Source organism: Psammomys obesus, unplaced genomic scaffold (assembly GCF_907164565.1).
Source record: "Psammomys obesus unplaced genomic scaffold, mPsaObe1.curated_primary_1811, whole genome shotgun sequence".
Classification (NCBI taxonomy): Eukaryota; Metazoa; Chordata; class Mammalia; order Rodentia; family Muridae; genus Psammomys; species Psammomys obesus.
In genome coordinates this window covers 37219250-37247238 of record NW_026587216.1, presented here as the reverse complement: position 1 = coordinate 37247238, position 27989 = coordinate 37219250, and the positions used below count along the sequence as shown (strand labels likewise).

The 27989-nt window shown below is 41.0% G+C and overlaps 1 protein-coding gene and 1 pseudogene across 1 annotated transcript in view; both read left to right on the top strand.

The window, feature by feature from the left end:
• Positions 1-27989, top strand: part of Tox (thymocyte selection associated high mobility group box) — a 312314-nt gene that overhangs the window by 68042 nt on the left and 216283 nt on the right. The window lies entirely within an intron of this gene.
• Positions 22026-23083, top strand: LOC129673507 (60S ribosomal protein L5-like; annotated as a pseudogene).

Here is a 27989-nt window from a genome sequence, read left to right as displayed (position 1 = left end):
TCATGCAGTTATGGTTTCTCTTCCTGCCAGTGTACTCTGGCCTGGCCCATGACACAGTGCAGGCCATGAGGCCCATGAGCAGCCACAGACTGCGCTCTCCTGTGTGTATTCTGAACACACACATAGATCCAGTTTATTGAGATCCCAAGCTTAGAATCTTTTCAACAGGCAGGTGCTTTGGTTCCTTCCTCAACTGCTTTCTGATTGTGAGTTTTGAACCTTCAGCAATTCTGAGTTTCATTAGCACCTATGTTATTGTTTCCTTTTTAGAAACTGCAGCTTACCCAATAAAACCCTCAGGGCCCACAGCATTGCTATGGCTGATGGTACATCAGCAGAATTTGGTTCTTTTGAAATAAATAATAAATAGCACAAGAAAATTAAATATTTAACTTACAACATATTTCTGTAATGTTATTACTGATTTTGATCAGGTATCTCATTTTTTTTTGTCATGTAGCATATTTATTAAGTAGAAAATGACCCGTCGTGTAGTAGGCCGTCCATAAATATAGGATTATAATGTATGCTGGTATTGCTCCATGAGTGATTGACTGAGACTGTATGACAACAGTGAAGGGAAGAATTTATCAGCTAACACAAAGACAGGCCAAAGTCATGATTGCCAGGAAAGGACCAACTAATCCCAGAACACACTGTGTGCCTGTTGGCCCCACCGCTGGAAACCTGTTTTAGTTCAAACTTCCTGGTAAATTCTTTGAGCTCAAAGGAAAATGAATCGTTTTAAATATTTTGGCCTCATTCCATGATAACCAAAGGTACTTGGCCGGCAAATATTACTGTAAAAGTCAACTTCTAAGTCATTATTTGCTCTTTATGTTAGAAGTGACCACTTGTTTATTCCAGGTGAGAAAATGAGAAAGAATAGAGGACAGGGCTCCAGACATATGACGATCTGGCAGAATGTTTTTGAGTATTTCCTGTGTTTGGTTCCCTTACTGACTGGGACTCTCCTTGACTGTTTTTGTAGTGACCCTGTGGTATTCTGTACCCAATGACCAAGTACGCAGTCCATGCCACTGTCAGCAAAGGCTGGGGCGGGGGGGGGGGTCAGAGGCAGAACTGTGGTCATTAAACGTCAAGCACGACTCCTTCGAGTTCCAGCAGCAAAGCCATTTTTTGTGCCGGTTACAAAGCTTGCCTGTGGATTCCTCAAAACATAAAAGCTTGAGTTCCAAGACATTTTTGAAAACTCTTTTATTTCCACACCGCATAAACATAGAAAATAACATATGTGTGCTAGGGAGTTGAAACTCTTAAGTATTTTTAAAAAAATATGTAGCATACTAGCTTCTAAATATAGCTCATTGGAATAACTAAGAAAACATATCTGTGGATAATTGAAGAAGCAGAATTGAGAAAGGCAAATAGAAAAGGTAAGCAGCTAAAAAAAAAAAATGAAATTATATATGAGAAAATTGAGATGAAGTCTTACCCCCGAAGGCAAGAAAACGGCGAGTCACTTTAAACTTCCTTCCCTGAAGATAATTTAGTTCAAAGGTGAATATGTTCCACCTTCCCTCAGGAGAATGTTGTATGTAGGGCTAAATGGTCCTATAGCTAAATTAAAATAAAAATAAATAAATAAATAAATAAATAAAGAAAGAAAGAAAGAAAGAAAGAAAGAAAGAAAGAAAGAAAGAAAGAAAGAGCAAAGCTGTGGCTAGTCAGTTTTTCATGCAGCTAACCCATGGGACTCTATTCTCTGCTTTTTTGTGCTGGCAAGCAGTTGGCCTATTTTTTTTTCCTTGAAGAAGACATTTGAGAGATGCCAAACACCTTTATCTTCCAGCTCTAGCCCAGTCGTTATGTGTGCCAAGAAGAAAACAGGTTGTAAAATTTTAGAGCACTCTATTACAACACAATAAAAAATTAGATTGATTTTTATCATCAGTTCTAGGTGAAAGAAGACTGATTATATCCAGGGAAATTATTTTAAAGCATAAAATGATCATTTAAAGAAAGCTAATATAAAATGCCTTGACTATCAAATGTTATAAATATCCATTTATCTGCTATGCTTCTGCCTCAGAGGCAGTCTGTTTTAGCCTATGCCAATCTGGGCAAACAACAACAACAACAACAAAAACCCAAACAAATAAACAAAAAAACTTTCCTCAGTCAGCTTAGCACAAGTGGGAAATGGTATTCTTGAAGAAACTTGCACCAGTACGGCCAAGTTTTGGTGTTCAGCTCTCACCTCTGTCAAACGTGGCATTGATTTTATCTACTTATATTTTCAGATCTGTTAATTATTCACAGTTTTGGCAGCACTATGGTTTCACACATAGTTGGTTGGTACTGTCCACCAACACAGCACACCCCCACCCGCCTAATGCCATGAAAAGGAAAATGACCTTCCCTCTTCCCTCTGAAGCTTGAACAGTGCCAGCATAACCTTTCCGCATATAACACACCCACACAGTTTTATCATAGAATGAATGTTAACCTCTCAACGCAATTCTGTGGTTTCTAAGGGTTCAGCCAATACCAGATCAGGGGAGTAGCTGTGCACAGAGAGGATCTGGTGGGTCCCAAAAGAGAAAAGGGAACAGAAAAAAGGAAGAGTAGATTTCTGTGGTTGCAAGACTTATGGTTTAGGGCATCCCTTGGGGTTCGGTGCCATGAAGAGATAGGAAGTATCCATTCACAAGTTTCAGGCCCTCTATACTGTATTTGGTATGAGAATTTAAGTAAATTCAGGCCTGAGTGACAGCATCCATCAGTTTCACATGATTGACTAAGACTCCATGGTCCTTTCCTAACCCGGGTATTATATGCAAATGAGAAAGAAAGAAAAAGAACCGTCCTGCTTGGTTCGATGAGTGATGGGATTGTCCAGGTGTGTCACAGCCTCCACCTCCTGGCAGTTGGAAGTTACCTGCACACTCTTGCAGCCAACACCACCACAGACTCAGGACTCGAAATAACACTGAACAATAGCCATGAAAGTATTTCCTTCCTATGAAGCACGCTGAGAAAAGCTCTTCTGTATTTCTCCATCAAGAAAGGGTCTCCAAGTTATAATGTATTCAAAATTAGCTTTGTTATTTAGCCTACAATATTTTGTGAGAATGGTCTTAGTGCCCAACAAATGGGCTATTCTATTCACTAAGTTTAATTTTGAATGTTGTTTTTGCCTGCCGCACAATTAGAGGAAATCATTCGAAGTTATGACAGAGTTAGAGGGTTTTTTAAAATGAAGCTATGGATTCCATGTAACATATTTCTATATTAGCATACATCTCTTTGATTTGGAAGGCATCTTTAACTTTAGTACACTCTTAAAAAGTTTACAAACAACTATGAAGGGAATTCTGAACTGATAAGAATTCTCTCAAGAAACCTTTACTTTGAAAAGTCATGTCCATGGTTAAATTTTAGTATGCTTGTATGTAAAATGGACATGTTACTACTGAGTAACACCCCATCCATGGTTGAAGCCACGTAAGGGCTCTATTATCAAGACTGATAATATATATGGAATATATATGATATACAAGAAATATACATATTAAATTCTCTGAAAGGGCACACACACGGATTTAAAGCCTGTGGACTTACTATAGGGCTTTGTAGTCAAAAACAAGTATATGGGTTTACGATCTGATGACATCACTGAGCACCTATGTGTGGGACTCCTGACCCTCTATGCTTCCTCAGAGTGCAAATGCATGTAGCTGCCGTAGACAAGTCAGTTATTTCGGTTGTTCCCCCCTTGTTCATATTGTGGGTTGATAAGGGCACGCAGCCTGAGACATAACAAAGAATGTTTGCCTTAAAACGTTAAAGTTCCTTCTGGCTTTAAGAATTCTTTGATTTGGTCACCTCTGAAACGGCTTTATCAGTTCTGCATCAGTGTTTGAGGCCTGTTGAAGTCGATCTGATAGCAAATAAAGCACTCAGACAAGCATCTTTATTTATTTATTTCTTTATTTCTTTCTTTATTTATTTTTTCTAATATTAGTTTCAGTTTGTTAACTTTGTATCCCAGCTGTATCCTGCTCCCTCATTCCCTCCCAATCCCTCCCTGCCCCTTTCCAAGTCCACTGATAGGGGAGGACCTCCTCCCCTTTCATCTGACCCTGGTTTATCAGGTATCTTCAGGACTGGCTGCAAAATCCTCTGTGGCCTAGTAGGGCTGCTCCTCTCTTGGGGGTGGGGGTGGGGGAGGTCAAAGAGCCCGCCATTGAGTTCATGTCAGAACAGTCACTGTTCCCCTTACTAGGGTACCCACTTGGATACTGAGCTACCATGGGCTACATCCGAGCAGGAGTTCCAGGTTATATCCATACATGGTCCTTGGTTGGAGAAACAGTCTTGTAGAGAACCCCTGTGCCCAGATATATTTGGTCCTTGTGGAGGTCCTGTCCTCTCCAGGTCATATTAACTCCCCCTTCTTTCATGACTCCCTGCACTCTGCTGAAGGTTTGGTTATGAATCTTAGTATCTGCTTTGATACACTTCTAGGTATAGTCTTTCAGAGGCCCTCTGTGATAGGCTCCTGTCCTGTTGCTTGTTTTCTCCTACATTTAATGTCCATCCCCTTTGTCTTTCTAAGTGAGGATTGGTCATCTTACCCCAGGTCCTTTTTCTTGTTTATCTTCTTTAGGTGTATAGATTTCAGTATGTTTATCCTATCTTATAGGTCTATATGAGTATATACCATATGTGTCTTTCTGCTTCTGGGATACCTCACTCAGGATGATCTTTTCAAGGTCCCACCATTTGCCTGCAAATTTCATGATTTCCTTGTTTTTAATTGTTGAGTAGTATTCCATTGTGTAAAAGTACGACAATTTCTGTATCATTCCTCAACTGAGGGACATGTGGATTGTTTCCAGGTTCTGGCTATTACTAATAAAGTTGGTACAAACATGGTTGAGCAAATGTTCTTGTATACTTGAGCATCTTTTGGATACATGCCTAGGAGTGGTATAGCTGGATCTTGAGGAAGCACTATTCCTAGTTGTCTGAGAAAATGCCAGATTGATTTCCAAAGTGGTTGTACAAGTTTACATTCCCACCAGCAATGGAGGAGGGTTCCCCTTTCTCCACAACCTCTCCAGCATGTGTTGTCACTTGAGTTTTTGATCTTAGCCATTCTGATGGGTGTAAGGTGAAATCTCAGGGTCGTTTTGATTTGCATTTCCCTGATGGCTAAGGATGTTGAGCATTTCTTTAAGTGTTTCTCTGCCATTTGATATTCCTCTATTGAGAATTCTCTGTTTAGCTCTGTACCCCATTTTTTAATCGGATTGCTTGATTTGTTGCTTTTTAACTTCTTGAGTTCTTTATATATTCTGGATATCAGCCCTCTGTCAGATACAGGGTTGGTGAAAATCCTTTCCTAATTTGTAGGCTGTCATTTTGTTCTGGCAACAGTATCTTTTGTTTTACAGAAGCTTTTCAGTTTCATGAGGTCCCATTTATTGATTGTTGATCTTAGAGCCTGTGCTGTTGGTGTTCTGTTCTGGAAGTTATCACCTGCGCCAATGAGTTCTAAGCTCTTCCTCACTTTTTCTTCTAACTGATTTAGTGTGTCAGACGAGCATCTTATACTTGCAGGCTACCACACTTTGGGTTCCTTGGTGTTTCATATAGAAAGTGTCATTGCCAAGGAGGGGCTGGAGAATAGGACAGACTGTTTGACTTCACCTGGCTGTCAAAAGCCTACAGGTTTTCTAGCCATGGTGCCTGCTGCTTATCTACCTGGTTTTCTGTAACCACAGAAGGGCAGGGAGAACGGACCAGGAAGGCCGTAGAAGGCCAAAGTGAGGACAGGTTCGCACAGCTTTCCTCAGAGCAGAAGTTACAGGAGCTTACCCTCCGAGTGTGGTATCTAGAGGAGTTCTGATTTACTATCTTCCCCAAAAGACCTTGGAGTTTTGTCAAAGCAGGCTTGGTCTGCTTCTTGCTCTTGGCAGTGTGCCGCTGAGTTTCTTACATTTCAGTAGTTGTATGTGGGGCATGTGTGTGAAACTGATCCCTTTGTGACCAGATTATGGTCCTGTTGACAGTTATACACACAAATGGTTTGCTTATTTAACTAATGATTAGTGCCTTAACACTGAATATTAGCACTCAAATTAGTGTTTGTTGAGCTTGACAAAACAGTGTCTTTGGCAGGGTTGGAGGCTACCGCCCTGCCTCTGGGATGTAGGAACCAAGGCTGGGCAAGGGCCTAAGACCCTCTGAGTTTCCCAAGAGGGAAGGAAATCGACACTTTCCAGAGACCATCCCCCGCCCCCGCCTCAGATTGCTGAGTGCTTATAAACACTATATTCCCTTTGTGAAAAGAAGCACGTGAGTTCTAGAAAGAACTGGCTCAGAAGCCTCTGAATGGGGTTTCTTGTTTAACTCAGCTAGCAAACTTGCCCTCTGATGAATATTACACCCAGCCTCAGCACTGTGTTTTATCAGAACCCATTCCATAGTGCTGCTTGGCTCACCTCTCGATGTAGAGAAAGAGGTCCATACTAAGCCTGGACTGCAGAAGATGTGCAGAGACCTGAGCCTGTCTCTGCTGCTAGTGCTCATGAGAGAAACCAGTATAGGATGGCTCATACTTCAGGAGCAGCATATACTGCTTAGTTCCTAATAATTTTTCAAATAACTGAAATCCTCTGTGAATTCTTGTTAAGCAGAAACTTCAAAATCATAGCACTTTCATGCATTGAGTGTTTACTTTTCTTTCCTTTTTTAAATTTTTATTTCCACATTACTGGGGGGAACATATGCCATCAAACAGAGTAAAATGCTAACTACAAAGCACCAATCCGATACACAATGGTTGTCTCTTCTTTGAGAACACAATCTTTTAAATTAACATTATCAGAAACCAAGTGTAAACACATACAGGCTTTACAAATTTTGCTGGATTTTGTGTGTGTGTGTGTGTGTGTGTGTGTGTGTGTGTGTGTGTGTGAAGAAAGCAGAAACTGGACATTGACTATTGGAAGAAGGCAAGAAAATGTATGTCAAATGAGAAAAGGGAAGGGAATAAACAAGTTTCTAAAACCTGTATTTCTTCAGCCTATGCATCTTCCTCATCAAGCAGGGAGTACTGGCACTCGTGGCAAACAGGAAATCCAAAGCCAGCTGTGCTGAGGAGTGGAAAACGTGTGACAGTGGCTCTTTGCATTACATGAACAGTCTTTGAGATTCATTAGGAGACAATTTGGAAAATATTTGATAATCGTTCCTTTCAGTCATAACAGGCACAAGAACAATACCGTTGCCGCAAATTCATATCCAATCATTTGATTCAGGTTGGCTGAGCCTGACATGGTTTGCTTAATCAGGCTTGCTCACACATTTTAGATAAGTCCTCTGATGAATGACTGATGCGATTTGACATTATGTAGGTTACAAATCACTGCAGTTCTTAAGTGAGTTCTGGGTATTTGGAGAATATTGCTTTAATTCTGAATCTTGGAAGGGAGGTCAGAGGTCCTTTAACCCAACTGTCATTTGATCAAGGAAAAAAGCATGTCACTAGTGAATGTCAGTGTTCTTGCCTAAGACTCCAGGCAGGTTCAGGAGCACAGGGTCTCTGGCAACAGGGCAGCCAAGGTGCTGTCTTTTGTGGATTCCATTTTACCAGTCATCTCTGTTTTAGCCTCCTAGTAGAGTCAACCAAAGGGGAAATACGTAAAAAAATAAATATAACAAGTCAAAACTACCCACAAAAGGACAAGCCGGTGGTGTGGGAGAGGGAAAGGAGGCTAGTAGTTGGAGAACAGAGCATCCTGTCTCCAGAGTCCCTGCCAGTCTGAGAGTTTAGAAGATAAAAAGCGCTGACACCTTTGGAGGACCTGTTTTCTTCAGTCTCTAACAGGCCAAGGTCAATGCTGCCTGAACCAAGCCTCCCCCATATTTTATATTCTAATACAATGTCACTGAACCAGTATAATCTTAACTTTCAATGACACTATGGCTTCTCCCTTATCAAAGGGAGGAAAATTAAGTCTCATGATCTGTCTAAAATGGATACCATTGTTTTGAAATGATACTATTACCTCCAAGCCTCAGATGGTTTGTGAAAAAAGCATTGATAACTCAGCTCTATGCAGGAGAGGAGATAGCTGAAGCAAATAACACACTAAATGTTAAATGTATTTTTGCTTAAAATTTTATTATATTTTATTATGTGTGTGTGTGTATGCAGAGGTTAGAACATAACTTGGGGAGTGAGAACACATTTTTAATGATTAAACAGAACAAAATAAAATCTAACTTTGTTGTTTAACTGCCTTATTAGTTTTACTGACATTTCTTTCATTCACCTGGATGTTCAGAAAGTCTTACCTTGCACACAGAACAGTCACAGGACATCAAAGGGGATTAAGATCTTCAGCAAAATGATGTGCTCAACATGGATGTGTATGGCCGAGTAAAATTTAACTTTGTCAGTGCTGAAGGTCAAACCTGGGGCCTCCCTGCCCCTAAGTGATGTCCTCAGTCCCTGAAGCTTTAGTATTTTGAAAGCTTTAATGAAAACAAGCTGTCAGGATTTTCTCGTCTGGGATGGCAGAGCCTGTGTGGTCAGCTATGGGTACTTCTCATCAGGCACCTCATCCTGTAATGAGCTCTCACTTGCTAGTTAGAAATCACCTTTTCTGGTTTGTGAGGGATTGAACTCAGGGCTTCTTTCCCTGGGCTACACCCAGTCACAGATGATGACTGTTTTTAAACCTCTTTTTGGAGTGACAGTGGGGTGAGGGCTTGGGAAGGGCACCTGGGGTCCATCTTCTTGTCTTGTAAGTTGTGATCCTGGCCTTCTGTGGGTGATCCATCTCGTCCTCCCAAAGGCTTCTCTGTATTTGGAAAGGGCAGGAGGATAACCCAGGCAAAACTAAAAACAAACTCTTCATTCTTTTCACTTGGCATTTTAAAAACCACGTTTGAATAATTTTTTTTCTTACTTTTTTTTTTTTAGTCAACTGTGCATGTCGCTGTGGTTCAGTGTGACTTGCCAGCAGGATCTGATCAAAGCCAACCTTAAAGTCCAGCCCCACCCTCCACCTCTTTCCAATGACCAGCAGTCAATATCCATGTGCAGGCCATTGTTTTATTAACTTCCTCATAGGACACAGCCATTTGGTTCTGTCTTTCTGTGTCTGCTCCCTCTTTGGAACATGCTGGACTACAACCCTTTCACTAAATGGCTGATTTACACATAAAGTTTCACCCAAAGAGCACCTGTTCATAGCAACTATCCTAAGTCCTCACTTCACCCAGTTCTGACCTGTGTTCTGTTTCTCTAGCTTCCAGAACATTCTGATTATGACTGATATGGGTAAATATAAAGCCAGTGCTGCAAACAGAAGGGCAGCTTGAACTCTTGCCAGCTGTGGCCAAGGCAAGTTGCATGACTGAGTTTTTGCCTCCCTGGGCTAACTGTTTCTCTCTGAAGTATGCATAATAACAACCCCTGCACTAGCAGGTTTCCATTATTACAACAAAGCCATGAGAAAGCCAACTGGCAGAGCAAAGGTTATTTGGGCTCTCACAGATCACAGTCACTTGGCCCAATTCCTTCATGCCTGGATCAAGGCAGCACATCACAGTTGCATGTGTGGTACAACAAAATTAATTCCTTCCTGTGCAGGTAGCAAAAGAGCAAGAAGAAGGGGCTAGGAACTCACAGCATCTTCTGGGAGCCCATTACTGACCCTCAGATTTCCCACTCTGCCCCACCTTTTAAAGTCCCCCCCCAACTTCCCCATTTAGGTAAGCTGGGATCAATCATCCAAGACTACTTACATATTGTTTTAAGCCAGGACCAAGTGTCTAGGATGGGCCTTTGGGAGACACCTAAGAACCAAACTGCAGCACAGCCTAAGGGTGTTGTGACAATGCCTGAGAAAGTCGCAGCAAACAGCAGGAGCTGTGCCGGATGGCTGGATGGCTGCACATGATGTTCCTGTGGCTCAGCTGTCCTTAGCCTCCTGTTGAACAGCCATCTTTTCTTCACTCTTGTTGCTATGAGCACTAGTCACACTGTCATCGTGGAAGATCACAAAAGAAATATTTCAGGTCATATCAAAGTTTATACTCTCCAATAACAGGACTCCACAACCTCTGTAGGCCACATTTTTCACTAAACATTGTATTATTGAGTAAATGAATAAGTGGGGGGAAAAAGCAAGTGACTGTCTGTAGGCTCTGAGGCATTATATGTCAGCTGTGGAGTGCATGGCTCTTGTTTATTTGCCTAGGCAAATAAAAAAAATAGGAATGGACATAACCCAGGAATCACTGTTTTACTGAAGTCACCGTAATTCATATTAAATGGTTGGTTCCAGCTGTATACACGTTTAGGCTTTTTAGCAGTACAAATCTGTCCTTTTATTAGATGGAGTGTATGGGCTCACACTGTTATGGATAATACTAAACTGTTAGTTTCTATAGCAGACAGAGCAAAAGGAAGTGTCCCAGGAGAGTGACAGGTAGAGAACATTCCATAATATTATTTCATTTAAGCAAGGCCTGGGCTTAATTAACATTCATAAATGGGAGGTAAAGACACCAGGGACAGTGTCCATACAGGTTGGCATTCCAGAAGGTATAGACAGGAGTGTGTGTATGTGTGTGTGCGTGTGTCACACACGCGTGTGTGTTGGACATGCATTTACATATGTTGGCAGGCAAATAGGTACATGTATGTGTGCTGATGTGTTGATATGCTGATATGTGTGAAGACCAGAGGTTGATATTGGATTACTTTCTCCTTTTTTGTTGAGGCAGTGTCCTTTGCTGATTTACCAATTCTGTTGTAGTTTACCAATTCTGTGGCTAGTTTAGTTAAGCAGCTTGCATGGGGAATCCCTGTTTCTGCCATCCAAATACTAGCATGACAAGCAACCACTCCGCTTGCCTGCCTTTTGAGTTGGTGCTGGGCATTCAAACTTCCATCTTTAGGCTTTCGGGCAAGTACTATATTTATTGAGTCATCCTCTCCTGAGCCCCAGAATGTGGTTTTCATGGCACAGTAGTCTCCCATCATCTATAGGAGATATGTTCCAAGACCTCAGGTAAATGCCTGAAACCATAGGCTAAACAGACAGTGCTGAATCCCACATGTACAACTGTTTTTTATGTACTCTTATATTAAAGATTAATCTATATCTTAGGGGCAGTAAGATATTTACAGTAACAATGGAAAACAGGACAAGTATAGCAATATATTGTGATAGAGACTCTTTAAGAACTGTGGTCTGTTTGGGTAACTAAATCTATGAGGAGTGGCATTGTGGTGTATATATCTTTTAGCATTCTGAAATTTTAAAGACTCATTAGTTGGGCAAATATTTAAATTCTTTAGCAGTAGAGTAGACTGTTAGAGAGAGTGGCTGCCGTTAAGTTATTGGCATGGAAGAAATGTCACTGCTGCCTGCTGTGACTCCTGCTGGGGACATGGAAGGATTATGGCCATTCCAGGACCCTTGCCACACTCTTGAGCGACTTCACTGATCTTCAGCTTTGTGCATAACCTTGCTCACCTACAGAAGGGGGATAATGATTGTTCTTACCTTAGGAGACATGGAGGGGAGGGTTGGATGAACAGGGTCTGCCCTACAGCCCTCTAAGAGGTACCCAGTGCATGAAAGCTATGTGTGTATTCTATCATCTTTTCTTCTCGCTTTTCATTTTCTTCTCATGCTGTCATGGTTCAAATGGAGAGTGGGATGAGAGTGTTGGTGGATTCTGGCTATAAAGTCATCTTTAGATTTGCTTACACTGAGGGTGCAGAGAGCTTTGTGTTTTTGTTTTTTGTGTCTCATGCTAAACAACAGTCTTGTGCTCTTAGATGATGATTCAGACTGAGCCTGGGAGGTTTTGTTCTTAATGGGTGGGGTATTGTAAAAAAAAAAAAAAATACAGTTTCATTTGTAAGGCAGTCTAACCTTCTGTGTTGCTCTGGCTTAAGGATGAGAAGGTAGAGGAGGGAAGGGGCAGGGAAGGGGACAGGTATCAACCATGAACTCTAGTTGGATGAGAGTGGACCTACAAGCCTCACCTTGCTCTTGAGTCAGTTTGCATTTTGGCAGCAGTTAGTATTAGTAATTGTAGTAGAGATTACTTTAAAATAGGACTGGCCTAGATTTCAATCTTATCTGGTAACAGTTAACTTATTAATGATCGCTTTGGCCTGTTGGCAGCCATTCTGTCTTTAAACTGTGAGGAGATACCATCTCTTCGGCTCTGAGGGATAAGTAATTGGATGGGAGAGCTTGAAGAAGTAATGGGCATTACAGGAAGCATCTGTGAGAAGTCAGCCTCTGTCACTCAGAAAGGGACAGCATCGTGGCATTCGCGCATCCCCATAACGTTCATTTACACATGGTCCTTGCATGAGTTAAACTCTTGACTGCTTTCAAATTTTGTAGATTTTCTTTCTGCTTGTTTCTCTATGATGCCCAGAAGCTTTCTTCTGAGAGGGCAAGAGGTGTTTACAGGTGACAAGAAATCTCTGCCAACCTAGTCTGTTAGAGGCTAAGTATAACCCTACCCTGCTCTTCTTGTATCCTGCCCAACAGATTCCCCTACGGCAGTGTTCCCCAACCTAATGCTGCTCCTCATGTTGTGGTGACCCCCAGCCATAAAATCATTTTCATTGTTACCTCATAACTGTGTTTTGTTTTTTTGCTACTGTTATGAACCGTAATGTAAATAACCGTTTTATGAAGTTCTTAGACCATCCCTGTGAAAGCTTTGTGCAACCCCCAAAGGGGCCACCATCCAAAGGTTGAGAGCTGCTGCTTCAGAGGCTACACAGATTACTTGTACACGTATAGTTTTGGCTCTGTCATAGTCATAAATAGTTTTCCTCTACTGGCACGATTAAGATGTTGGATAAGTAATTATTACTTCTCCCCTTGGCAGACATTTATGTTCATGCCTGACTAAAGCCCAAGTGGTTATTTCTAACTTAGACTAGTGGTGTTTAGGCATGTTATGATCACATGCACATAAAATAACACTCACCATCTGAACCATTTTAAATGTCCAGTTGAGTGTCATTACATGCACACATTATTGTGCAGACATCGCTACCGTCTACCTACAGCAGAATATCATCATCCCAAGCTAAACTCTGAATCCATTAATCAATAGCTCTCATTCTTTCTCCTGCCAGCCAATGGTAACACCAGAATTAATTTCTACTAAGTTCATTTTCCTGGGTACTTAATGGGTTTTAGGACCACTAGCCTAATAATGAAGGACAAATCAAATATGATGCCTTCCCTCAAGGGTCTCATGGAAAAAGTGACAAAGACTTTTGGGTTATAGGTCCTCTGGTGCTTTGTAAGGAAAGATAGGATGACAAGAAAATTTGGAGTAGCCAAAGCCTCAGCCAAAACCTTGAACTGTCAGGAGGACTGGCTTAGGGGCAGTTGCCATGATGAATTATTACTGCTCTAAATCATACTTTCTTAATTTGTGAAGTTGGGATTAGTAGTTACAAAATTTTGGTGAACTTCAAATTAATCCTCACTCTCAGTAAGGAATTTTATATGTCAGCTTTTACTACTATAGAGAAGGGTGGGGCTAATTGGGAACCAAAACAGGAAAATTAAGACTATCAGAACCCAAAAGTTCCTAGGTTCTACCTGCAAATACTGTTAGTGAAACTTTAAGGAAGTAACCATGGTCAGATCTCACAAACAGGGATCCCTTTCTTCCATCTAGTAATCATTGGTTCTCCACCCACTCCCAGACCTCCATCCATCAGGCCTCTTCTCTCTTTTGCCCTCTAATGTCATTCATGGAGTCATTAGATATAGTTACTATGCCACAAATAACTTACCATAACATAAAATAGACAGTTAATATGGTTTTAAAACAGTATTATTTTTAAGAGATTTGATTTTAGCCTCATCTCCACAGAACAACTTGAAGGAATCCTAACAAAATTCTAGATTTTTCTTGTGACTTGCTCTTTGCTCAAACACCCTCAGCTGCTTAAGAATCCTTGTAAGACCCCTGGCACCTCTCCCAAGCCTTCAAGGCCATATCTGACGGACCTTGGACCTTCTTTCCTCTGCCCAGCTAGCCAGGAGCACAGCCTGCCTTGCTCGCTGCAGGAGCTTCCCAAGTAGAAGCGACTTCTTCCTTGATCCTCTCTTATCCCTTCTCTGCTTGAAAGAAAAGATGAAATTGCTGGCTGACTTTCAGGCCTCAGTTTCCTTGCACTGAGTGGGGAAATCAACTTGTTCTTGAGCCTGTGAATTTTGTAGCCCTCAGCTATTTCTCCAATCTCTCACCCTTTGTTTTGTTGTTGTTGTTGTTTTTTCCTCCATCTGGCTTATTTATGTGCTCCCTTTTCATGTTTTCCACATTCACCAGCTTGCTTCATCCAACCTCAAGACTGCAGTCTCCCCATCCCCAGCGCAGTTTTCCTTGAGGTTCGCTTCTTGACTTTACATTTTGAATGGGTCATTTCTTCAGAGAGGCCTTCTTTGACTCTCCATTTCTGAGCCTTTCCCTGTTTGAAGCCCAACCTTACCCCAACTTTTTACTTTCTTTTGAATCTGTGTAATTGGAACGTACCCCACATACTGCTCACTATTTGAATCAATAGTTCTCCCCCACTAGAGTTTAAGGTCCTTGAGATCAGGGGCCTGTCTTTTCTGTGTTCAGCAATTCCTAAGTGCACAGACAACGCCTGTAACAGGGCATGCCCTGGGGTGTGGGATGAACGAGCAAAAGAAGCTTATTGTAATACCTAATGGTAGAGGTGTTTGGTCTGGGTGAGTCATGAACCCTGCTGTGCATACGCTGGGACGGTAAGCTTCTGGAACCTGACATCGAGGTTGCAGAGTCAAAGAAACAGAACATTTGGCTTCTCTTTACTGCTAAGACTGGTGAACTACCGTAACTTCAGTTATGGGTTTTTGTTTTTTCTGTAATACCTCATCCTTATCTTCATTTTCCAATCTTGGCAAACACCATGGTGGGGGATTGCTGTTTTTTTTTTTTTCTTTTCTCCTTGTATTTGTTGGCCCTCCTGCTTATCTGCCATGCTTAACTGCGATGTGTTATATCCCCTAGGGTAGCCCATAATTAGAGAACCACCAGTAGATCTTGTATAGCGTGAATATACGCCATACACATTTAACTGATAACTGTTGTTGCTGAGATTCTGATCTAAGAAATTTCTGTTTGGGGACAAAAAGAACAATGAGGAAAAGAGCAGGATTCACACGTTGAACACATACAGGTATTACCTACCTTTCCACATGTTAACAGAGGAAATCCTTGTGGCCAGTGTCAACATTGTAAAGAAGCAATCTGTTATTGATCATCTTTTATTACCATTGGGGCCTGTTGAGTGCTTTGATAATGACTTTGGGAGCCAATAGCCTCACGATCCTGGATGTTACCAAGGAACTCCAGAACAACAGTGCAAAGCCTAAAACACTGACCTTCAACCTGCCTTAAAGCAGATGGAACACCGTGACAACAACCGGCCATGTGTAAACACTCACCTGTTTACCTTGTGACGTGAGAAGCGAAGAACACGCGCTGTGTCTCCACTTCACAGAATGCCGGTGGCCATTGTTGAGAAAAGTTTGTCAAATGTTAAAGGAAAGGCTGCGGACTGTTAGAGCCGATGGAAGTGTACAGCTTGTGAACGCACACTGCCGCTCCTCCAGCAGTAACTGTGCAGCAGGCTTTTAACAAGTAACGTTAACAAACATTACTTATTTCTGTGGTGGTCAACATTTAATTAAATAGGGCCCCTGCATCTTAAGATGTCACTGTTTTGTATATGTGCAATAAAAGGTTCAAATTAAAATACTGTACAATTAGTTTGCCTAGAAAAATGACTTTTGCAGACCTTTCCAATAGACAGTTTAGAGAAATAAGCATTCTGTGTTTAAATTGTGCTCCTTCGTATTTTAAACAGATGGCAATGGCTTCCCTCTTGATTATAACTTTGAGGCATGCTTTACTAAATGGAATCAGCGGGGTTCATTAAGGTCCCATTTGATGTATCAGTATTATAAAAATACCATGTTAATTATCCTCAAACGTTGCAAGTTACCTCCATTTTCCTGCAATCAGAAGATGAGAGAAACCCTGTGAAGCAAATTAGTCCTAATTGAAAGAGGACTGATTAATATTTAAATAAGGCATTGTGTGAGGGATTCTGCCATGAGAAAAATAGGCTGAACATCTGAATTAATTGCATAGCAGGTTAAATTAAATTTCATATAATGGGTTGGAAGATGAGTTGGCACAGTGCTTTAGCAGCGTGCACAATGGCTGAAATACCAGTCTTTTCTTTCACTCTTGGCTGGATTCCATCGAGGTCCTTGTAGCCATTACCTCTTTGTTGTCTCTCTTTCAATGCAAACAAAGGTACTAACAGAAAATTGCTACCACATTTTTAAAAATGTTAATCCTTTTTGGGAGACAGCACCTGTCTACATTTTCTCTATTTCTCTCCACCTTGGCTGTAAAATTGGGAAACATTAGTATCTTTTTCCTTGCCAGGTTTAATGAGGATTGATGTCATAAAATGCTAATGGCTGGAATATAGTTAGAATTGTGCTATTAGTGGGTTATCACTGTCTGACATTTTCACTGCTCAGGAGCATGCATGTGGAGCCTGTTTAAAGTGATTGGGTTACTTAAGGGTCCCTGTTAGGGATATTTAATCCAACATAAATTACTTATGCACTTTGTTAGTGTTCAAAGGAAGAGTGTCACGTTGTACATGCTGGCAGTTTTCCAGTCAAGAGCTGTTAATTACTGTACAGCAAGTGAATACATTTTGCAGCAATGGAAGTCATGGAGGTGAGGGGGAGGGCGGGGACTGGAGCTATATTCCATCTAACCAAAAATGAATATATGAGAGTTGTGGGAAAAGAAATAGGCTGAAGTCATTCTTTTCTGCAGGAACTGAAGCTCTATTTGTTTTCATTTTGGAAATAAAAACAAATGACAGCATGGTCCCCTCCAGGGGAAAGTACTTTAGTTAGGAAACATTTCTGCTCCCTCATGAGCAATTATCTATCTTATGCTGATGAAAACAAAGTAAAATTCCTAAAACCTCAATTCACAATTTTATAACTTCATGAATCTCAAGATTTTTCAAGCTGCTAACTGATCAAGCAGAAAATGATGGCAATGATAAAAATTAGTTTTAAAAGCTATTTTAGGGTTAGTAGATATTTCTAAAGTTGACTACTTATAAACTTTGGTGGAGCAGAAACTGCTGTTTTTCCAGCGTAGCTTTGAAAGATGCAGCAGGCTGTGCTCCCAGGCAAGGTTCTTTTAGATTTTTTTGGTTTTGGACTGTTGCGGCCAGATGAAGTCACTGATCTGAACGCATTTTTAGATTGATGTGCACCTTTGACATTGTTTCAAAAAGTGCCCATGGATTATTTATACATAATAAATCCATTTCATGCTGCACATGATATATAGATGTGCATGTATGGGTATACTCAGTCCCCCAGTACTATTCATTTGCTGAAGCAACCTGAACTGCCTTTGATACATATTTGGTTTTAAGCAATCCATTTTTTTTTGTTCCCAAGAAGAAACAAAATGTATTTTCCAAGCCTTTTACAAAAGAAAACAACAACAACAACAAAAACTGAATTATGGCATTAAACAAAGAGCAATTAACTTTTGTAATCATCATTGTAGCCATCAGTTTTAAGTTAAAAGTTGGAAATAGATACCCAGCGTAGTTAGAAACATATTTAAAACTATTTTATGGGGAAATTATAATTTAGGCCTAATTGATTTAACAATAACAAAAACAAAATTATTTTGATTAGCAGTATGAAGAGGAGTTACTTATTATGGGATGCCTATTGATGTTTATACAAATAAAATCTCGTAAAAAGCACAAGTCCATATAGTTAGTTCTAATGGGAAGTATATTATCTATTTATGAAGCCATGCTTCAAAAGATTTCAAATATGTCTTGCTTTGAACATATAGTTGTAAGATGTGAAATGGGGGGTTGACGCTTCATAATTCACATGGGATTGCAGTGAAATATGAAGCTCCCCACATCTAGCTGAATATCACCACGTGAACAAAGAGAAGGGGCTCACAGTTTTGCAATACAGGATCAATTATCACACTTAAATGCATAGAAGTCTCTATTCATGTCCTGATGAGGATTGTATATGTATGGGTAATTCCTCAAAAGGCTGATGGGTGTATCCCAGAAATATCTTTTGTGCACTTCTGGGCCATAGAGTAATCTCATGAGTGCATTGTGAATGATGAGATAATTTTAGTAAAGTCCATAAAAATCAGATAGAGCAAAGGTAATAATTCCTTCATAATTGGCTTAATGATGAGAGGGAACGTGAAAAGATACATTTATGCAAGAAATCAAGAATGTTTTAGAAAGGGTGCTCAGACCCAACATAGTTGATGTTGTCAAACAAACAAAAAAAATCAAGCTGCTTTTAAACATTCCTGTATCTTACATCATCTTTAAGTCACTGAAAATTTAAAAAGCCCAACTTGCTCATGTTACATAATGATGGAGGTCATGTGCCTGGCACAAAAACAAAGACTATAGACTGCAAAGATGACAGCTTTTGAGTGAAGTGTAATCGAGGATGATTTCACGGTCTGTAATTCTAAGGCCTCTTAGATATAGCTATTTCTCCCTACCAGACATTGTGTATGTAGATATGATATTTGGAGCTCCCCCTCCTAAGTAATGTAGTGTTTTACTAACGTATTCAGGGGTCTAGGACAAGATGTCTGTACTTCCTTGAACAGTCAATCAGTCATAAGCCAGAAGTGTTTTGCTAGGAGATCACACCAAAACTGCTTCTGAGAAAGTTTGCGTTTTGATGAGACCACAAATAAAAGCTGCGAACAGGGGACTAGTCCCATAATTTTCTAATCATGAAAGTATTCTGCATGCCTCCTCCTTCTCTTTCCAGTCTGGCCCCCAAGCATGCCCCACATCCACCTTTGTTCAAAGCACAAATGTGTGTGTGTGTGTGTGTGTGTGTGTGTGTGTGTGTGTGCGCGCGCGCGCGCTGGTTATTGGTTTATAGGCATTCCGTAACCACATTAAATTTTTGAATGCTCACATGGAAATTTTGTATCCAAATATCTGATGCTCTTAAGGAAACAGAGGCAGAAGCCACAGTTTTTCTTTGGAACTTGAGTAAAGCATTATTTCTTTTCTGTAACTTGAAACTTTGATAAGTGAAGTGATCCGATCTCTGTCTTAGGCATGGTAGGTACCTGAATGTCACTCAGATGGCAAGTGCTGTTAATAGCGTTTCTCACTGGTGGATTCTAGATCTTGTAAGCTTTCTTATCCAAACCCAGACTGCTAAAGAAAAGTAGCTCACTTATCAGATGGAAAGCCCTCCTTTCGGAGTCTCCAGAATGTCACTGTCAAGTGTGCACATGTAGTTCAGAAGCACTTCAGGGACTAAGGCACTTGCTAAGTTTCGCTCTTCCACAGGTGTTCTCATGTACTTTTCTCATTAGTGCTGGACTTGATGATCTATAAAATATGTCCTTTAATGTTTTTCATCATAGCCGGGTGTGGTGGCACCCAGCACTTGGGAGGCAGAGGCAGGTGGATCTCTGTGAGTTCAAGGCCAGCCTGGTCTACAAAGTGAGCCCAGGACAGTCAGGGCTCTGTTGCACAGAGAAACTTTATCTCAAAAAAAGATTTGTCAGCTGTCAACCTGCAGGTACACCATCACGTGACAGTCATACATTGTCTTAATTAGTTATGACGGCGTATTCTTGCAGTCTTGGTGCCTTCAGAAGCTAAGGCTTGAGGATTACTTGAGCTTGGAAATAGGAGACCAACCCGGAGACCCTATGTAAAGAAAAATATGAAGGAGAAATGAGTCATGGTCTCTGTATCAAACTGCACTGTGTACATGGACAGTATCCTTTTTTTTTTTTTCATTTTCTTTCCTTCGTGTGTGTGAGAGAGAAAGAGTGTGTGTGAGTGTGTGTATGTGAGTGTGTGTGAGTGTGTGTGTGTGAGTTTGTGTGTAAATGCACATCAAGGTGAGTGTGGGGGTCAGAGGACAACTCAAAAACGTTAGTTTCCATGTGGATGACAGAAAAGATTGAACTCAAGTCATCAGGCTTGACAGTGACGCCTTTACCACTTCCCACTCCAGAATGGACAGTATGGAGGCATATGAGGCTGTTGGATGAACAAACAGTTAAAATCATGTGAAATCAATGCTGTTGAAAGACTTCAATGGGTGAGGGTGGTGTGTAGAGTCTTTCCTTTATTATTGTTCTTTTTTTCACTCTTAAAACATACCTCGACAGAGTTGTGGTGAGTGCCGTCACCCTGGTGTGGATGAAGGGAGAAGTGGGCACAGGAAGTGAACGTCCTTCCCTGGGGAAGGACCTGTTGGGGAAACTGAGCTTGAAGGTGTGGGTCCTCTGTCCTCATGGAGAAGTCTACTAGAAGAGGAAGAACCCTGTGAACCAGGCAGAGACACACAGGAAATCTACTGGAGACTCACTATCAAGAAAAATTGGATTGGGTGCTTTACAGGGTCCATCTTTAGGGTTACAATGGCAAGAGTGGATCAGAATCAGAGGCTTGATGGTTGGGGTCCATAGGAAGGCCTTCTGAGCTACCCTGCTAGGAATGTGACTTTGCAACTTTTTGTGGGAGAGATTGGACCTAGTCTCATACCAAGGGCAGGACATGTGCTTAGAGAATGTCTGCAGAACTGAACTAAATGGGCAGCTACTGAGGCTGAACTCCCTTGGTTCTTTTTTATTATACAAGCATTTTCACACACACACACACACACACACACACACACACACACACACACACACGATAATGAATATCACTAATGAGAATAGCATGGAATCAAGGCTTTTACACTTAAAGGTGACTAACTCACAATTTGGGCAGAATGTGAGTCTCATAAATGTATATTGTGACTGATGTGTCCAGACTAAACTATAAAGGCCCATCCAGGCAGAGCCTGGGTCTTATTTTTTCGCTCTATAGGCCTATTAAAATTTTCTGAATTATCAGTAAAAGTTATATTGCTTGACTTTCTCCTATAGAAACAATATTCTTATATCAAAGAATATTTTTAAACACTTAGGGGTGAAGTTCAGTGGCAGAATGCCTTTGTAGTGTGTATGAGGCTTGGATTTAAACCTGAGGACTGGCAAAAAGCATCAGAGAAAGAAGGTGTACTGTGGCCCATGTTTCTGTGCCATTTCAGAAGTTAAAGGACTCTGTGGTAAGGCCAGTGACAAACTTTCTTAAGCCTAGAAGAATTCTGGTAGCTACTTTCAGTTTTTTTCTGAGAGAGGTTTTTAAGTCACTTCAGCATTCTATTGAATAGTCCCATTTTGCCAAATTGAACTAGCTTCGGAATTTTTATGTACTTACATTTTTATTTTGAAAACAAAGTAGATAATTGGACGCACTGCTCCAAATTGTATGGGACACTAACACTTCTGTTTCTCTAGACTCCAAGTTTATTTTTTTTTCCTGTTTTAAGGGATCAACACACATAAATTAGTTTGTTTTTTTTTTTAAGGTAGCAGCCAGAATTGAGAAAACTCAGGTGCCCTGACAGTCATGTGCCTATGCAATCTGGCTATGTTGGTTAGGTTTCTTACACTACTGCATTTAGAAACAGCAGATTATAGAACCCTGCTGGCCACTACTGTTGGGCCATTCATTAGTAGACCACAAAAATGTGACAGCCTGGCAAGTTTGCGGGCTCCTGAAAACCTGTTTTAAAATCCTTACTTCTAAGAACGTCTGCAATAGCAAAGAGATGTGGGGCCATTTACTACAATGCTAGGCGAGCAATGGCTCTGGAAACTAACACCCCATCCCAGCTTAAACCCATGAATGCTCCAACCAAATAAAACAAAATAAAATAAAATCCTTGTTCACCAAAAAAAAAAAAAAAAAAAAAAAAATCAATAAGCTTCTTAATGAAGTGTACTGCATTGAGAAATACATCTTTTTAGCATAGCTAAGATGCTTCAGAATTCCTGAGCTTTCTAGGCTATAAGTGAAAGTCGGCTTTCAGACTTGCCTCTCCAGGCCAATAGGCACATGCTGCATGCTTCCCGGGATCTGTGTTAACAAGCGTAGACACGGTCTGTGAGGAGCCTCGGTTGCAGGTGTCTGTTCTGCAGGATGGAGTTCAGGAAAGTTGTCAAGAACAAGGCCTCCCTTAAGAGATACCAAGCGGGATTTAGAAGGCAGTGAGAGGCTAAAACTGACTGCTGTGCTCGGAAACAACTGGAGATCTAGGACAAAAATAAGTACAACACACCCAAATATAGGATGATAGTCCGTGTGACTGAGAGAGAAAGACATCGTCAGCCAGATTGCGTATGCTCGTATAGAAGAGGGCATGATCGTCTTCGCAGCATACGCACAAGAACTGCAAAGAATACGGTGTGAAAGTTATGCTACAGCCAATTATACTGGCCTGCTGCTAGCCCGCAGGCTTCTCAGTAGGTTTGACATGGACAAGATCTACGAAGGCCAAGCAGAGGTGACTGGAGACAAATACGATGTGGAAAGTATTGATGGTCAGCCTTCACTTGCTATTTGGATGCAGGTCTTGACCGAACTACAACTGGCAGTAAAGGTTTTTTTGGGGGGTGGTTGGGTGGGGGGCCTGAAAGGAGCTGTGGATGGAGGCTTGTCTATCCCGCATAGTACCAAACAATTCCCTGGTTATGACTCTGAAAGCAAGGAGTTCCGTGCAGACATACATCGGAAACACATCACAGGTCAGAATGTCGCAGACCACGTGTGCTAATGGAGGAAGATGAAGATGCATATGCCAAACAGTTCTCTCAGCACATAAAAAACATCATAACTCCAGACATGATGGAGGAGATGCTCAAGAAAGCACATGCTGCTATCTGAGAGAATCCAGTCTATGAGAAGACGCTCACGAGAGAAGTGAAGGGGAAGAGGTGGAACCATCCCAAAGTGTCCTTTGCCCAGAAGAAAGATCGGCTCGCAAAGAAGGCAATCTTCCTCACAGCTCAGGAACGGGCTGCTGAGAGCTAAAGTAATTTTCTGTGAAGATTTTTTTTTTCATAAAGACAGTAAACTTATTGGCCAAAAAACAAAACAAAACAAAACAAAAACCCCACAAAACAAACTAAAACACACAAACAAACCAAAAACCAAATAAGTGGGGCCACACTGAGGGAGAGCTGTGTGTCCTTCCTCCAGGCGGTCTGTCATCAGCTGTGGTGAGGCAGGCAGCAGAAAAGACTCAGAGCAGCTGCTCCTCTGAGAGGACTTCACAGTGAGGTGTTTTCACTCCCGAACACAACTTTTTTTTTCTTTTATGTATAGTCTATGCTGAGGATCTGCACCTAGAACCTTTCATACACAAGGCAAGTACTTCGTCCTTGAGCTCCACTCTCAGCCCAAGCATGCACTTGATCCTAGTGAAAACTAAACCTCCTTACATCCAACTTGAACATACCCGTCTACTTTTCCTGTTTCTCAACATGTAGAATCCATGGGTTTTGTCTGCTTCATTTTGTTTCTCAAAGCTTACTCTGGCCAACAGAGTAGTCATAATCCCTTTCAGAGGAAGCTTGGTTGGAGGAACAAAAACCTATTTATTTGGTGCATCAATGCAACGTGGTAGAATTAATATGGTTTCCATCCTATGGATGGAAATATCAAGATCAAAAGAATTTAAATGACTGTATTTTACCTCCCAAAGCTAGTAAGTTGAATTAGCAGTTAGCAGTAAACTCCAAGACTAGAAAATAAGTCTTTTGTGCGTGTGTGTGTGTGTGTGTGTGTGTGTGTGTGTGTGCTTGCTTTTTGAAACAGTCTCACTGTATATCATATCTCAGGCTGGCCTTGAGCTCAAAATATAACCCAAGCTGACCTTGTACACATGATCATCCTCCCTCAGTCTCCTGGATGATGGGATCACAGGAGCCTGCCCTTGAAAACTAAATCTCAAGTTAGGACATTGTAACCATTAAACATTTTTTGCTATGAAAAACAATAGTGTCCTTAGAAATTGCAAAGAGCCCGAGACTCTTAACACGTGTTTTCTTACAATTGAAAACCAGCATCAGGGAGGATCTTTAAAATGGTTTGCAACAAAATTAATACATCCAAGTATTTTCCCAGTTCATGAGAATGTGGCAGACCTGTGTGTGGCCCTGGGTCAGGTTTACATGCCACGGCAACGGGCACAGGTAGGACGCTGACCACTAGACCACACTCTTGAGTTATCCTCAGCAGTATACAATGAGCACACACTAGCTCGGTTAGCTACAGGCTCCGAAATTTCACAAGGACTTTCACCTTCTCAGCAGGCTGGTATCTTTAAACCGGTTGGCGAATGTTGGCACGAGCTTCAGAACGGCAGGGCATGTAACTCCGTGGCAGAATGCTTGCCTCACCTGTGTGGGGCCCTGACTTCAGTCTCCAGCACAAGGAAAGCAATGCGGAGTGAAAGTCTCTGTCACCTGTGAAATTTTCACGAGGTGGTCACAAAGTCTTGGCCCATCTTGGTAGCTGTTTGGTTGACTCCATGCAAGTGTGAGCTCTGGTGGTCATTTTGTTTTCATCTTTCTCCTCTGACCGGGTAGTCGAGGTCTCATTCCCAAGCCTCACAAGCTGAGCCTGGCTCACATGTTGTATTCGGGCTTTTTCTCTTCAGGGCCTAGGTGCTTGGCTTTCTGTTTCTACTTCATGAGTCATTGTGGATCACAGGGCTTTTAAATCCCATTTTCATGATCTCCTTCCATTTAGGCATCATGTATGACGTCTGTCTTCATCCACAAGTTTACAACACAATTTCTGGGGCACAAATTCTTTAAAGAAAGGCCACTCTACCACCATGCCCAAGTCCACTGTACCCAGATAATGTGAAGATACAGCCTCCGTGTGTCTTTATTTGAGATTGAGCTTTAGAAGGGGCCTTGCAGAATTGTAGTGTGCAAACAGGGCACCTAAACTCTACCACAGTATCCCTCAAACCTTCTATATAGATCCTGTCTCCACCAATGATAGAGTTCTGGGTGGTCGAAATGAGAATCAGGGCGTTTAAAGACTGGGAAGAGACTGATGAACCTCATAACTCGATCACCTTCAGCTCGGCTCTGTTTGCTGTTTGCTTGGAGTTTCTAAGTAACAGCCAAAATATTCAGCCTAATTTAAAGACTCTAAATTGATATAATGATGGCTTCTTCATTTAAGCCGGATGCAACTTAAAATTTCCTAATTAAAAATATGGAAACCTCAGAGTATGGTAACTGACAAATGGATTCCATAGCGATCCCTTCATAAGGAGCATGTATTTCTATAACAGAAAATAATATGCTACATACGGAATTTTAAAACTCCTTTGCTATTGATGGGCTGCAGGATGATTTGGGTGATTTTTCTCCTTTACCTTTTAATGATGAATCCGCAAGGTAATATTATGTCATTTATCACACCATAAAATTTAATGGAAACTTTTAAGAAAAGTTAATAAAAAGATAATATTAACACAGCTGTGATGGTTGGAATTTTGATCATAATGTTGGCTTTTTGCATATATTTGAATTTAAGCAGCATATACCAGTACATGGCGATTTTTCAGAGGTGTACACACTCAGAGTCACTTTGTCTGGGAGAGCTCGTTTGAAACATGGACACGTTTCCAATTCTATTCTCCGTGGTGACCCCTCTCCCCCGAAGATGACCTGCTCAGTTAAGAAAAACTGTCAGATATTTTTTTTTCTTCATTTGTGGAAAACCTGTTGCCTAGCAAAATTTAACAAGTGACCTTTTCTTTCTGACAACAGATGGCAGTGTTTTCAGGGACAATAGCCATGGTGTTTATCAGCTACCAAAGAATCTTTTTTACTCAATTTCTCTCTTCACCCCCCTCCCCGCTGCCTTATCCTCCAACAGTACTTGGGGAATCATAGTTGATTTCATGAAATATTTTTCATAATAGATAAAAATGGCCAGAAAGGGTTATCTCTCCATCAGAAAGTTTTAGATACATTTTCTGATGTTATATTTCTTGGATATATTATACTTTACAATTTTATCCTTTTTAGTAAAAAGAATGGCTTCCTTTTAAATGGTTATAACTTAAATCCTGGCCTGGCAGTTTTAAAGTGAGTTGGTAATGAGTTCAATGCTTGTGCGTAACGGGGAACCTGGGGTGTGACACCCGAAGGTAAAACAAGGGGCTTTTCAGATGTCAGCGGTGAATGCCTTTTCCTGCAGGACTTGGCATTGGGGGATTTGAAGAGAACTGTACATTTACTTAGGGCAGTATAGTTGCGGTCATGGGAAACACTAGCTTCCAGCCAGGTCTAGAAAACAGAATTAAGTTTTGAATCCACAGAGAGGATAAAAAGAAGCCTTCTCGGTGGGAAGGTGTGTCTCAGTAGGGACAAACAGTCATGGCAATGACAAATAGTTCAGTTTATCTCAAACGAAATGAAAATGGTTTTGTTCCCAATTGCGAAGGTCCTTGAGTTACTCCATGGACCAGCAGTTTTCACATTACAAAGAAAGCAGTGTGTCCTTTTTAGAAAGCAAACTCAGAAGGCTGGAGAGGGTGCTCAGTAGTTCAGAGCGTTAGCTGCTCTCCCACAGGACTTGAGTTCAGTTGCTAGCACTAAAATCAGGTGGCTTATGATCACCTGTAACTGCACCTCCAGCGGATTTCCTGCCTCTGGCCTCTAAGGACATGTGTGCTCATACACACACCCACACACATAATTAAAAACAAAATAAAACTTTAAAAATATAAAATAAAAGCTTCAGTGGAAGGCCAGCTTACAGTTACTGAAACAAAGTCAGCAGTTGGTAGTCCTTAAACCACCTGTTTAAAATTCCTAAGCTAACTTGAGTATCCATTATCCAAATGCTTTGGGATTAGGAGTATTTTAGATGCCTGAGTGTCTTCAGATCTTGTAATATTGCATAAACATGAGCTATCTTAGGCATGGGACCCAAATTTAAACATGAAATTCACTAATATTTTGGATATTCCTTACATGGAGAGCTAAATTTTTATAATAGTTTTCATAATTTTATGTGTGAAATAAAGTTTCCTGCTGTAAAATTCCCACTTGTTTCATGTTAAAGCTCCAGACATTTTGGATTTTAGAGTATTTTGAGTTTGGATTTTCAGATTAGGGAAGCTCAGCCTCTACAACCTTCCAAGCTGGGGTGAAAAATGACCATTACAGAAATGACTCATGATGAAGTAAATATCCATGTGCTCATCTGCTTACTATTTTCTCAAACAGTACCTACTATTCAGTCTTCAGTTATTTTATGTTTACTGCTTATCAATTGGATTTAAAGAAAGAAGAGTCATTACAGAGATACAGCCAAGTTTTATGAGAAGAAAGGCTTCTTTTATATAGCAGGTCAGTCTCCTAAATGTTAAATAACCGAACTGCAAGGCATATTAAATGAGCCAGCTGTTGAGTAAGGTAAGAACACGCAGTGATTCTAAAAAGAGAAAGCCACACACATTAAGCACAGTCTTGCTGCATTTGATGTGGCCATACCCTCACGTATTCTAAGTAGTGGTGTACCTGTGGGAAAAGGCGCCTATGAAATGAACATTTGTTTCTGTTATACTGTAAACACTTTACCAGTGGAGACACAAAGTAAAATTTCATTTTTGGCTGGGCAGTTGTTCGTTCATTGTCTTGTAGTTTCAACAGCAGTTTGTGTCTACTGTGAAAAGCCGAGCGGCTGTCCTACTTGTGTCTGTTTCCATTACCATATTCATTCTGGGCCACATTCTCCCTCTCTTTGTGCCTACTGGGACATTAAGGTTCATAATTATTTTGATAAGATCGAGGTTGTGGACTTTTTTGTTGTTGTTCCACTTACTTGTTTGCTAATAATTCAGCTTTAGAGCTGGAGACTAACAAACCTCTTAAACGGGCATATTGGAAATGCAGAACTCTGA